The sequence below is a fragment of the Hydra vulgaris genome, chromosome 02 (assembly GCF_038396675.1).
Source record: "Hydra vulgaris chromosome 02, alternate assembly HydraT2T_AEP".
NCBI lineage: Eukaryota > Metazoa > Cnidaria > Hydrozoa > Anthoathecata > Hydridae > Hydra > Hydra vulgaris.
Genome location: NC_088921.1, coordinates 21,196,323 through 21,208,697, shown reverse-complemented (window position 1 = coordinate 21,208,697; position 12,375 = coordinate 21,196,323). Strand labels below are relative to the sequence as shown.

General features: G+C 34.3%; 4 non-coding genes and 6 pseudogenes across 4 annotated transcripts; all 10 read right to left on the bottom strand.

Annotated features, from left to right (window-relative positions):
* Nucleotides 1–14: 14 nt before the first annotated feature.
* On the bottom strand, nucleotides 15–177 carry LOC136077516 (U2 spliceosomal RNA; annotated as a pseudogene).
* Nucleotides 178–351: 174 nt separating this feature from the next.
* Nucleotides 352–543, bottom strand: LOC136077487 (U2 spliceosomal RNA). The gene has a single exon (XR_010637084.1). It is a non-coding gene; the product is annotated as a U2 spliceosomal RNA (small nuclear RNA).
* A 2,910-nt stretch (nucleotides 544–3,453) lies between these two features.
* Nucleotides 3,454–3,667, bottom strand: LOC136077396 (U2 spliceosomal RNA; annotated as a pseudogene).
* A 1,917-nt stretch (nucleotides 3,668–5,584) lies between these two features.
* Nucleotides 5,585–5,747, bottom strand: LOC136077495 (U2 spliceosomal RNA; annotated as a pseudogene).
* A 174-nt stretch (nucleotides 5,748–5,921) lies between these two features.
* On the bottom strand, nucleotides 5,922–6,113 carry LOC136077476 (U2 spliceosomal RNA). The gene has a single exon (XR_010637081.1). It is a non-coding gene; the product is annotated as a U2 spliceosomal RNA (small nuclear RNA).
* Nucleotides 6,114–6,287: 174 nt separating this feature from the next.
* LOC136077465 (U2 spliceosomal RNA) lies at nucleotides 6,288–6,479 on the bottom strand. The gene has a single exon (XR_010637079.1). It is a non-coding gene; the product is annotated as a U2 spliceosomal RNA (small nuclear RNA).
* A 174-nt stretch (nucleotides 6,480–6,653) lies between these two features.
* On the bottom strand, nucleotides 6,654–6,868 carry LOC136077359 (U2 spliceosomal RNA; annotated as a pseudogene).
* A 2,911-nt stretch (nucleotides 6,869–9,779) lies between these two features.
* Nucleotides 9,780–9,904, bottom strand: LOC136077528 (U2 spliceosomal RNA; annotated as a pseudogene).
* Nucleotides 9,905–10,078: 174 nt separating this feature from the next.
* LOC136077454 (U2 spliceosomal RNA) lies at nucleotides 10,079–10,270 on the bottom strand. Its single transcript, XR_010637077.1, has one exon. It is a non-coding gene; the product is annotated as a U2 spliceosomal RNA (small nuclear RNA).
* A 174-nt stretch (nucleotides 10,271–10,444) lies between these two features.
* LOC136077288 (U2 spliceosomal RNA) lies at nucleotides 10,445–10,650 on the bottom strand (annotated as a pseudogene).
* Nucleotides 10,651–12,375: the final 1,725 nt, after the last annotated feature.

Genomic DNA, 12,375 nt, shown 5'->3' with positions numbered 1-12,375 from the left:
GAAAACTTTTTCAGAAAAACTTGGCCTTGCAACCCGTGGAGGGAGCAAGGTAACACTCAATACACTCAGAAGGCCAGTAGACCTTCTTTATACAAGTAAGGATCACTAGCTCGCCTAATTAAACTAAGATAAGAACAGATACTACACTTGATCTTAGCCATTAGGCCGAGAAGCGATAACTGAACACTGCAGACATAGTCGGACTGACGCCGTCTTCAACAATGTACTTGTGGTTTGAATTAGAACGTCTAATCATTTTCGTCGTCGTCATCATCAGCAGCATCATCAGCAGCAGCAGCTGAGACCATTAGCGATGTTAGACACTCTGAAAGTGAAGATATTTTCTTTTTTCCAATCTGGGCCGCGCTCAGCAGTAGTGCAAAGCCGAGGCAACCCGTGGTCAGGGCAAGGTAAACCTATGATCCCATGACCTAATGCCAAAAATCAGATTAATATATGAGCCGGACTGTGCCGGCGTACCAGATATTAAACTGATAAGAACAGATACTACACTTGATCTTAGCCATTAGGCCGAGAAGCGATAACTGAACACTGCAGACATAGTCGGACTGACGCCGTCTTCAACAATGTACTTGTGGTTTGAATTAGAACGTCTAATCATTTTCGTCGTCATTAATATATGAGCCGGACTGTGCCGGCGTACCAGATATTAAACTGATAAGAACAGATACTTTTTTTTTTTTTTTTTTTTTCTATACAACTAGGTATGCCTGAAGCTGATATCAGGCTTACACAGGGTCCTAGAAGATAGGTTTATTTTTTGTTTGTTTGGAAATGTTATTATTTTTAATTGCCTAATTAAAAGTATTTAATATTGCTACAAAGCCGAAGCTAGGAAGCACTAATATTAAAGTTATGTATATATTTTTAAGGTAAGTAAAAGTATTTGTTTGGTTTTTTAGTATTTTTTTTTAATTTTTGTTTTAGTTTTTTTAAATTTTTCTTTGTAATTCTAAATGTTTTTTTATTTTTAATTTTTTATTTTTGAGACATTTTTCTAATACCACTCGTCTCGGTTATTTATGAAATTTTTCTGTTGCTGATTTTGTAGAAGCTTAGCCTCCTTTATTGCCTTTCGTCTAGCTATTTTTTCTTCTTCGTACAATTTCCGTTTTGCTTGTTTTTCTTCCTCATACTCTTGTCTTCGTTCCATTTTTTGTTTTTCATACTCAGCTCTTCTATACCGAACATAAATTTTTAGATCTTCTTCGCTGCAATCATTTTTGTTAAAGCCGTGAAAATAATTTGCGTTGTAGCACCATATATCTTGGTAACTCATGGTTTCAAATTCTTTTGGTAATTGAACACCAGATACATCGATTTCTTTTCTTTCGTGTCTATTATCATAGTAATGGTTTTCTATCGCTTGTTCATTATTTAATTCTTCGGATGGTATGTTAACGATTTGCTCTGTTTCTTCTTCTATGGTAGTTTTTGGTATGATTTGTTTATGTGTGGTGGTTTCGGTATTTATTGATAGTTTGACTTTCTTGGTACTTGTTGGTGTGCATACTTCTTCTGTTTCATTTGTTACTTTAGGAATATCATTTATTACTTTTTCTGTGCACTCTTGTGTCTTACACTTTAAAACTAAACACTCTACGGGTGATTCACTAATACTTTGTACTATAACCATATCTACGGGTTGCTCCTCTACTTCTTTAATTGTCTCTGTACTTGGTTTTGCTTGTTCATTTATTTCTTCGATAGGTTTCTCTTCCCTTGGGACACTTCCTGCTTCCTCCTGTCCAGTATAGATTGCTCTCACATTGTACCCTTTCAGTTTTATTTGCTTTGGTATTGGCTGCTCAAGATTGTCCATAACAGCCACTATTATCCCTGAATAATATGGCGTCTTATTTTTAGGCGTATGTCTAAACACCGGTCTAGTATGTATGTGTTTTCCATAGCCTAACTCTTCTAACGCTTTCCCGACGGGAAAGAACTTCTTTTCAAGTGGAAGGCCTATCACGGACACAGCCACTCGCTTACTAATATTCCTAGTAGGAGTGGAATTATAAAAACGGTGGTGTTGACCATTTATAGTAAGTCCCTTCTCTTGAAGGAAATGTTTTGCCTTTTCCGTTCTCATTACAATTTCCATCATAGTCCCGTTTCGTATTATTTGAAAACCTTCCAGCTCTTTATCAAGTCCAACATCTTCAATTGCTGTAAGAATGTCGTCTTGAGTTATATTTTTCTCGATGTTACTAAGCAGTGTGTTTTTTAAGCTAGTAAACTCATTCGTTTTCAAAGATGTTGCTTGAGCATAGCTTTTAATTTGGACATTATTGTCCGGTAAGTTTAAAGTTAATGGACTTTTTAAAGCCATGATTAGTTTATACTCAACGTATAAATAACCTCTCTGTCACTCTAAAGGCCAGTAGACCTCCTAACACTCATAAAACACTCAATATTCACTAAAACTCAATCTCCCTTAAACCTCTCCAAACTAAAATTGCCGTACCGGCAACCCGTTGAAGGGGTAAGGTAAACCCTTAGCAATCACTAATGAGGCACGTAGACCTCACTAAAGGTGATCACTAGCTCAGTTTTATACCTAAGATCAAGAATCAAGAACAGATACTTTTTTTTTTTTTTTTTTTTTTTTTTCTAAACCGTTTAACGGGTTACAGTTTTTATATTTTTTATTTGTTTATATGAAGTTTTATATTTTTATTTTATTTTGTTTTTTTTATTATTCTGATTATGTTTAAGTCTGTTTATATTGTTGTTTATACTTTTTTTAGGATTTATATATTTTTTATTTTTATTTTGATTTTAAGTGAGTTTTTGATCTTCTGTTACTGGCGTTAATTTGAGCTTTTTTGAGTGATAGGCTTCTTTTTTCAGATCACGCTCTTTTTGTTTCTTTTCGTGGTAAGGGTGAAACTGCGAATGCTCTTTTTTTCGCTGTTCCCACTCTTGCTTTTCTACAAGCTGTATATCTATACCTTTCACTTCTTTCAGCAGTCATTTTATCAAAGTTCTGGAATTCTTTTATGTTGTAAAGATACATTTCTCCGGAATCCATTTGTTGAAATGCAGATGGTATAACAATTTTATTAAGATTTACTTTTTCGTCTATTGCTTTATACTTCGTGTTAGCTCTTTCGAACTGTAGCCATTCAAGTTTTTTATATGTTTTAAATTCTATTAGGTCTTCATTACTGCAATTTAGACGATCAAAGTTCTTGAATCGTCTCCAGTTAAAAGAACAGATGACACTTGATCTTAGCCATTAGGCCGAGAAGCGATAACTGAACACTGCAGACATAGTCGGACTGACGCCGTCTTCAACAATGTACTTGTGGTTTGAATTAGAACGTCTAATCATTTTCGTCGTCGTCATCATCAGCAGCATCATCAGCAGCAGCAGCTGAGACCATTAGCGATGTTAGACACTCTGAAAGTGAAGATATTTTCTTTTTTCCAATCTGGGCCGCGCTCAACAGTAGTGCAAAGCCGAGGCAACCCGTGGTCAGGGCAAGGTAAACCTATGATCCCATGACCTAATGCCAAAAATCAGATTAATATATGAGCCGGACTGTGCCGGCGTACCAGATATTAAACTGATAAGAACAGATACTTTTTTTTTTTTTTTTTTTTTTTTTTTTTTTTTTTTTTTCTATTATCTACCAACTAGTCCAAGGCCCTAGTAGGTTGATTATTTATTTTATATTTTTTATTTTTGTTTTAATTGTTATATATTTTTATTATGTTTTGTTAATTTTATATTTTTATTTTTGTTGATATATTTTTTTAAGTAACATAATGTTAATAAGGTAGCTCTTGGATGCGACATTATAACATCATAATTTTTTGTTTAATACTTTTTTAATTGTTTTCTTTAAATTTGTTTTTTATTTAATGTCGCTTTTTAATTTTCTTCTTAAGGTGTTGTTTTTGCTCTCTTGGCATGATACGTTTGCTTTTTTAAATTACGTTCTTCTTGTTTTCTTTCATGATCTTTAATATATTGAAAAAATTCCTTTTTTCGTTGTTTCCATTCTGCTCTCTTACAAGCAATATATTTTGTCTTTTCATTTATATTTGCGGTATTGATGTTAAAATTTTTAAATTCTTTCATATTAAATGAGTATATTTCACTGGAGTCCATTTTTTCGAAACCAAGTGGTGTAAGTTTTCCTATTTTTTTTTCTAGGTCTTTGAGTGATTTATATTTATTCATTTTTGCAGTGTTATATTGTTCCCATTCGAGTTTCTTAAAGGCTTTGAATTTTAATAATTCCTCCTTGCTACAGTTTAGTCGGTCAAAATTTTTAAAGCTCTTCCAGTTATAATTGACTTTGTCTATATGTGACATGTGTCTATATTCTGTAGGTATTTCCACGTTGTCCAGATTGTCATCTTCTTTGCTAAAGACATCTTTTTCACTTTGGCCATCAGCATCTTTACTCTTAGCTATATCACTTACTTTACTACTATCCTGTTCATTATCATCTTCATTTCTTTCATCGACTTCGCTATTATCTTCATCGTTTTTACTAAATTTGTTTTCGTTTGCTGCCTGAAGTGCTATATTTTCTACTGTTATTTGTATTTCTAAATTCTTCTCATGTTCATTCGTTTCCTTTTCTATTCCCTTCTCCTCGGTCGTTTTAATAATGTTCTGATTTTGTGTTCCTAGAGGTGGTATAACTTGGGGAATGCTACTAGGTGATTTGCAAACAACTTTGTCTTCGTTTTTCTGATTCTTGTTTACTTTGTTTTGTGGCTTTCCCACATCTTCCTGGCCGTTGTAGATTGCCCTAACCTCATACCCATTCAGTTTTATAAACCTTGGGATTGGTTTTTCTAATTTGTCCATAATCGCAACTATGATACCGGAGTAATAGAGCGTTTTGTTGTTTGGTGTTTTTTTAAATATTGGTTTAGTTCTAATATGTTTTCCGTATCCGAGCTGCTCTAGAAGTTTACCAGCAGGATAGTTACTTTTTTCAATTGGTAACCCGAGGATGGAAACAGTTACCTTTTTACTAATGTTTCTCGATGGAGTAGATTGGTAGAATCGGTGGTTTACACCATTAATATTTAATCCTTTTTTAAGAATCGTTTTTTTAATTTTGTCGTTTTTCATAACGATCTCAATTATTGAGCCGTTACGGATTTGTTGGTATCCGAATAGGTATTTATCATATCCGGCCTCTTCAATAGCAACTAAGAAATCGTTGTCGCTAATTTTAGCGTTAACCTTACATAAGAGAGTATTATTTAGGGCGCTATAGTCGTATGCGTTATCGTTATTGGTTGCTGCTTGTGCATAGGTTTTGTTTGCAGCTTGCATATAGCATTTGTTCTGGGCTGTAGCAGCCGCTATTTCTGTATCTATTTCCATGGTATTTCTTGGATCTAATAGTAGCATGGCTAAATAGTTCTACCTGTATATATTATATTCTCAGCCACTCAGAGGCCAGTAGACCTCAAAAGAGGTCTAACCAACCTCTTACTAAAACTCACTCACACCAAAAAAAACTCACTGAGATCTACGATCTCTATAAAACCACTCAAAAAATAAACTAAAGTCCGAAAACTTTTTCAGAAAAACTTGGCCTTGCAACCCGTGGAGGGAGCAAGGTAACACTCAATACACTCAGAAGGCCAGTAGACCTTCTTTATACAAGTATGGATCACTAGCTCGCCTAATTAAACTAAGATAAGAACAGATACTACACTTGATCTTAGCCATTAGGCCGAGAAGCGATAACTGAACACTGCAGACATAGTCGGACTGACGCCGTCTTCAACAATGTACTTGTGGTTTGAATTAGAACGTCTAATCATTTTCGTCGTCGTCATCATCAGCAGCATCATCAGCAGCAGCAGCTGAGACCATTAGCGATGTTAGACACTCTGAAAGTGAAGATATTTTCTTTTTTCCAATCTGGGCCGCGCTCAGCAGTAGTGCAAAGCCGAGGCAACCCGTGGTCAGGGCAAGGTAAACCTATGATCCCATGACCTAATGCCAAAAATCAGATTAATATATGAGCCGGACTGTGCCGGCGTACCAGATATTAAACTGATAAGAACAGATACTACACTTGATCTTAGCCATTAGGCCGAGAAGCGATAACTGAACACTGCAGACATAGTCGGACTGACGCCGTCTTCAACAATGTACTTGTGGTTTGAATTAGAACGTCTAATCATTTTCGTCGTCGTCATCATCAGCAGCATCATCAGCAGCAGCAGCTGAGACCATTAGCGATGTTAGACACTCTGAAAGTGAAGATATTTTCTTTTTTCCAATCTGGGCCGCGCTCAGCAGTAGTGCAAAGCCGAGGCAACCCGTGGTCAGGGCAAGGTAAACCTATGATCCCATGACCTAATGCCAAAAATCAGATTAATATATGAGCCGGACTGTGCCGGCGTACCAGATATTAAACTGATAAGAACAGATACTACACTTGATCTTAGCCATTAGGCCGAGAAGCGATAACTGAACACTGCAGACATAGTCGGACTGACGCCGTCTTCAACAATGTACTTGTGGTTTGAATTAGAACGTCTAATCATTTTCGTCGTCGTCATCATCAGCAGCATCATCAGCAGCAGCAGCTGAGACCATTAGCGATGTTAGACACTCTGAAAGTGAAGATATTTTCTTTTTTCCAATCTGGGCCGCGCTCAGCAGTAGTGCAAAGCCGAGGCAACCCGTGGTCAGGGCAAGGTAAACCTATGATCCCATGACCTAATGCCAAAAATCAGATTAATATATGAGCCGGACTGTGCCGGCGTACCAGATATTAAACTGATAAGAACAGATACTTTTTTTTTTTTTTTTTTTTTTTTTTTTTTGGTTTTTATTTTTAATTTTTTAACTTATATTTAATTTTTATTTTTGGTGATCAAAACATAAACGAAAAGCGGAAATGCGAGGAAATCGAAAAAACGAGAAGTTGAGATCACATCTTATTGCTTTATAGATTAAAAACTAACTTGTCAGAGTTTGCCTGACTTATTGCATTGTTAAGGGAGTATTTTTTATGGAAGTTTTTTATGTCATTCAATCTTTGATGTTTTTTATATTTTACATCCCATATGTACTTTAGTTCTCGTTTTATATTTTCAACTATGGTTTTTGGTTTTATGGTTTTATTTTCTTTTATTTTCATATTTCGTGCTCTCCATAGCTCCGTAGTAGTGATATTTGTGATGGTCGTTATTATTTTTGCCTTTATGTTGTTCCAATTAAATTCGTCGATATCAGTGAATAGAACGGTATGGACTATATTAAATGGTTGCGTTGGTTGCAATGTTTTGTATACTACTTTTAGTTTGCTCCACACTGTCCTCGCTATCTTACAGGATGTAAAGGGATGCAGCGTTGTTTCTGGTAGACCACAAGTCCTACAGAGTGAACTACCTCGTCCTCTATTCTTCCTCCATAGCCGTAGTTTTTCCATTGTTGGAAGACTATTTTGTAACATTCTCCACTGAGTATTTTGACTTGGGCCTTGGGCATACGAGTTAAAAGATCTTAGCCATATGGTTCTCCAAGGCAGTTGTTTTTGCAATTTATCTTCCCAATATGTTTGTACTTTTTTTATGTAAGTATTATTTTCATTATTTAAGAGTGTCTTATATATGTTGCGCGACGATTTTTTTATTAGTAGGAATAGGTGTTCATTTTTTTTTAGGACATCTACAATATCACGATAATAGAAGGGAGGACTGTTTAATGTTTTAGGATAATTATTTAGTGTTAAAAATTTCCATTGTTTATAACTTTGGTTTGCAAGTTTTAGTAGCGAGGTGGCAAGTAAGTATTTTTGGAGGTAAAGGCTTTCATGAGGGTTTTCGACATGTTGCATCTGTAGAAGATGTTTTATCCTGAGTGAGATACTTTGTTTAGCTGGATCAATTAGTCCTAAACCTCCATTTATAGTTGGAAGGTAAAGAATGTCGCGCTTGATGGGCTCGGCATATTCACTTTGCCACAAGTAGATCGAGATTTCTTTTTTTATTTTATTTTCAAAGATTTTATTTAGTGGGAAAACGTTAGCTAAGTACCATATCTTCGAAAGTGCCAGGGTATTTAAAAAAATTCCTTTGCATCTCAGTGATACGTTTCTGTATTTAAAGATTCTAGTGTTTTTTTTTAATTTTTCTATAGTTTCTTTCCAATTTATTGTTGCTGAATAAGCAAGGTCAGTATTAAATGTTATGCCTAGTATTCTTAAGCCGGTATGATTGACCCAGTTTATACCATGATCTTTATAAAATCCTTTATTTATGTAGTTTTTATATGCCAGATGGTCAAAGCCTCCAAGTGCCAGAGCTTTTGATTTTGCCTTGTTTATGTTTGACCCAGTGGCAAGTTCAAAGTTTGCTATTTCTTTAAAAATTTCATCGATGGATGAGATATTTTGTGCAGTGATCATTGTGTCATCTGCATATTGCAAAATTTTGAGAGGAATATTATTTCCAGGTATTTTAATTCCATCGATATTTTGATTCTTTTTTATTGATAGAGACAGGGTCTCTGCCGCAATACAGTAAAGCATAAGTGATATAGGGTCACCTTGCCTTACTCCTCTATTAACTTTGAAGGGTTTGCTTAGGTGCCCATTGTTTATAATAAGGGATTGTGTATTTTTGAGCGTTTGTTTTAAGGCTCTTGTAAACATACAACCAAAATTAAAACGCTCAATTACTTTAAAAAGAAATTTTCGATCAAGTTTATCAAATGCCTTCTCTTGGTCAATTGATATAATAAAACTTTTACTACTCTTCTGATTGGTATACTCTATTAGATCCCTAGCTAGGAAGATATTTGAAAAGATTGTACGATTAGGAACAGAGCAGGTTTGCGATGGTTCTAGTATTTTCTCAAGAACCTTTGATAGCCGAATTGCAAGGGCCTTAGTGATGATCTTGTAATCAGCACATAACAAGGAAATTGGTCTCCAGTTCTTAAGTTGTTTTAGATCTCCCTCTTTTGGGAGTAGACTTATTATGGCTGTTCTCTTGAACTTTTAAAAAAAGATTTTTACAAAATTAATAAGTATATATTTGTAAATCAATAATTTTTTAATGGATATATTATAAAAAAATGTATATCAATTCGAGTATGCATTATTTTTATTTATTTTGAATACTACGCTAAGCGAAATATACTATATTTGCTTTTTTTGTAATATTTTTCATTTAATTTTTAAACTATGTATTTGGCAGAAATGATCTTTTCACACAATGTTCTTCAAACATACAATGATCTAATCTGAAATTTTAAGCTTAAAAAACCCACCGCACACCCAAAAATTTTACAGGGGCAGGTGTCCACTATTTCAACACTTATAATTGATATTTAGGCACCCCTTAACTATAAAATGAGTTTTTTATTCACACATTCAAATTCCTCACCTTGAGATTAACCAAGTCACCCACTTTTAGAATTCACATGTTTAAAGACCCGGCCTTATAAGGAGAAATTCAAAAATGGCGGAAAACGACCAAAACAACAATAGTAGCCAAAATCAAAGCAACCACCACTCACGAACGGTTGGGAGTTAGACCCCGAAATTCTGGGATTTATCTTATTTTACAATTTACCAACTATGGTAAAAATATAAAGAAAATCCATGGACATAGGCTTGCATTTTAAAAAAAAATTGGTTGTTTTGACATGGAATTACTCTTAATTTATATTATTAATAACTAATTCATACTAGAACATCTTAATTATAAATTAAACTTCTTTTAATTTCAGAAAAAGTATACTTTTTTTTAAAAATAGAGAGTAAAACTAATATTGAATAACAATCATTTAAATTTTTAATCTCATGTAAACAAACAAGCAAATAAATACAGATAAGAACAGATACTACACTTGATCTTAGCCATTAGGCCGAGAAGCGATAACTGAACACTGCAGACATAGTCGGACTGACGCCGTCTTCAACAATGTACTTGTGGTTTGAATTAGAACGTCTAATCATTTTCGTCGTCGTCATCATCAGCAGCATCATCAGCAGCAGCAGCTGAGACCATTAGCGATGTTAGACACTCTGAAAGTGAAGATATTTTCTTTTTTCCAATCTGGGCCGCGCTCAGCAGTAGTGCAAAGCCGAGGCAACCCGTGGTCAGGGCAAGGTAAACCTATGATCCCATGACCTAATGCCAAAAATCAGATTAATATATGAGCCGGACTGTGCCGGCGTACCAGATATTAAACTGATAAGAACAGATACTACACTTGATCTTAGCCATTAGGCCGAGAAGCGATAACTGAACACTGCAGACATAGTCGGACTGACGCCGTCTTCAACAATGTACTTGTGGTTTGAATTAGAACGTCTAATCATTTTCGTCGTCGTCATCATCAGCAGCATCATCAGCAGCAGCAGCTGAGACCATTAGCGATGTTAGACACTCTGAAAGTGAAGATATTTTCTTTTTTCCAATCTGGGCCGCGCTCAGCAGTAGTGCAAAGCCGAGGCAACCCGTGGTCAGGGCAAGGTAAACCTATGATCCCATGACCTAATGCCAAAAATCAGATTAATATATGAGCCGGACTGTGCCGGCGTACCAGATATTAAACTGATAAGAACAGATACTTTTTTTTTTTTTTTTTTTTTTTTTTTTTTTTATATACCAACAAGCTAGAGTGACCTGTTGCTGAAACCAGACTTACACAGGGCCCTAGATGGCAGTTTTTGTTTTATATTTTTTATTTATTTTTTTAGTTATATGTTTTATATTTTGTTTTCTAGTTTCATTTTTTATATTTTTGTTTTTTGTTTTAGTGTTTTGTATTTTTAGTTTAATTTGGATTTTTAAGTTTCGTATTTTTGTCTCTCAAGTCCTATTTGAGTAGTTTTTTAATGTGACTCTTTAATACATAAGACTTTTGTTTTTAAATAGTAATGGATGTCTTATTATGGTTTAATCGTATTTTTTTTTTTTTTTTTTTTTATTTTTTTTTTTGATATACTTTTGTTTCTGTTTTTACATTTTTTGGTTGGTAAAATAACTTTGTGTGCTGTTCAAAGATTTTTAACTTTCAGCTTGTGGTGTTAGTTTTGCTTTTTTAGATTGGTAGATTTGTTTTTTAATTGCACGCTCTTCTTGTTTTTTTTCATGGTCAGGTTGAAACTGTGAATATTCCTTTCTCCTTTGATCCCACTCCGCTTTTCTACAGGCTATATATCTATTTCTTAAGGTTTCATCCTCAGTGTTTCTATTAACGTTTTTGAATTCTTTCATGTTGTATGAATACATATCACCTGAATCCATTTGCTGAAATGCAATTGGAATAAGTTGATCAGTTCTTTTTTCAAATGATTTGTACATGCCTACAGCTCTTTCATATTGTACCCATTCATATTTTTTATACACTTTAAATTTTTTCAGTTCTTCTTCACTGCAGTTCAGTCTATCAAATTTCTTAAAATGTTTCCAATTATAATCCACTTTGTCTAAGTGGTACAATTTTAAAAATTCATCAGGCACTTCACATTCGTCCTCACTACTTTCATTATTGCTATTATTATCATTACAATCATGGTCGTCTTGACTATCAGCATTAACTTTACTATTATTATCATCTTTACTATCATCTTTATCTTTACTATCGTTATCATCTTTACTATTATCTTTATCCTTACTAGGATTGCCATCTTTCCTATCATCGTCATCTTTACTACCATCGCCATCACTATTTTCATCGTTATCCTTACTATCATCATTATCTTTACTTTCATTGCCATCTTTACTATCATCGTCATCATTTTTTCCATCGTCATCTTTACTATCATCTTTATCTTTATAATCATTCCTATCTTCACTATCATCGCCATCATTACTATTATCATCATCTTCATTATCATCCTTGAGACTATCCTCTTCTTCACTATCCTGTTCGTTTATTTTATCTGCTACCTTTTTGACTTCGTTGGTTTTACTTGTAACCAAATCGTTCGTTGTTCTTCTTTCGAGATTTGTTTTCAGTTGGGATTCTGTAGCCGTTTCTAATGTTTGTGTTTGTACTTTCTCTTTATATTTATTTACTTCGTTTTCTATTACCGTGCTTTCATTTATTATAATGTGATTTGGATTTTCAATTTCTACATAAGTTGTGTCCAAGCGATTATTATTAGATGGTTTGTTATAATCGTTTGGATCTTTTTGTTGGTTAGTTGTATATTTTTTTTGTGGTCTTCCCACATCTTCTTGACCGTTGTAAATTGCCCTAACTTCATAACCATTTAAGTTAATGAATCTAGGGATTGGCTTTTGAAGGTTGTCCATAATCACGACTATAATACCGGAATAATATGGCGTTTTGTTTTTAGGTGTACTTCTTAGTAAAGGCTTAGTTCGTAAGTGCCT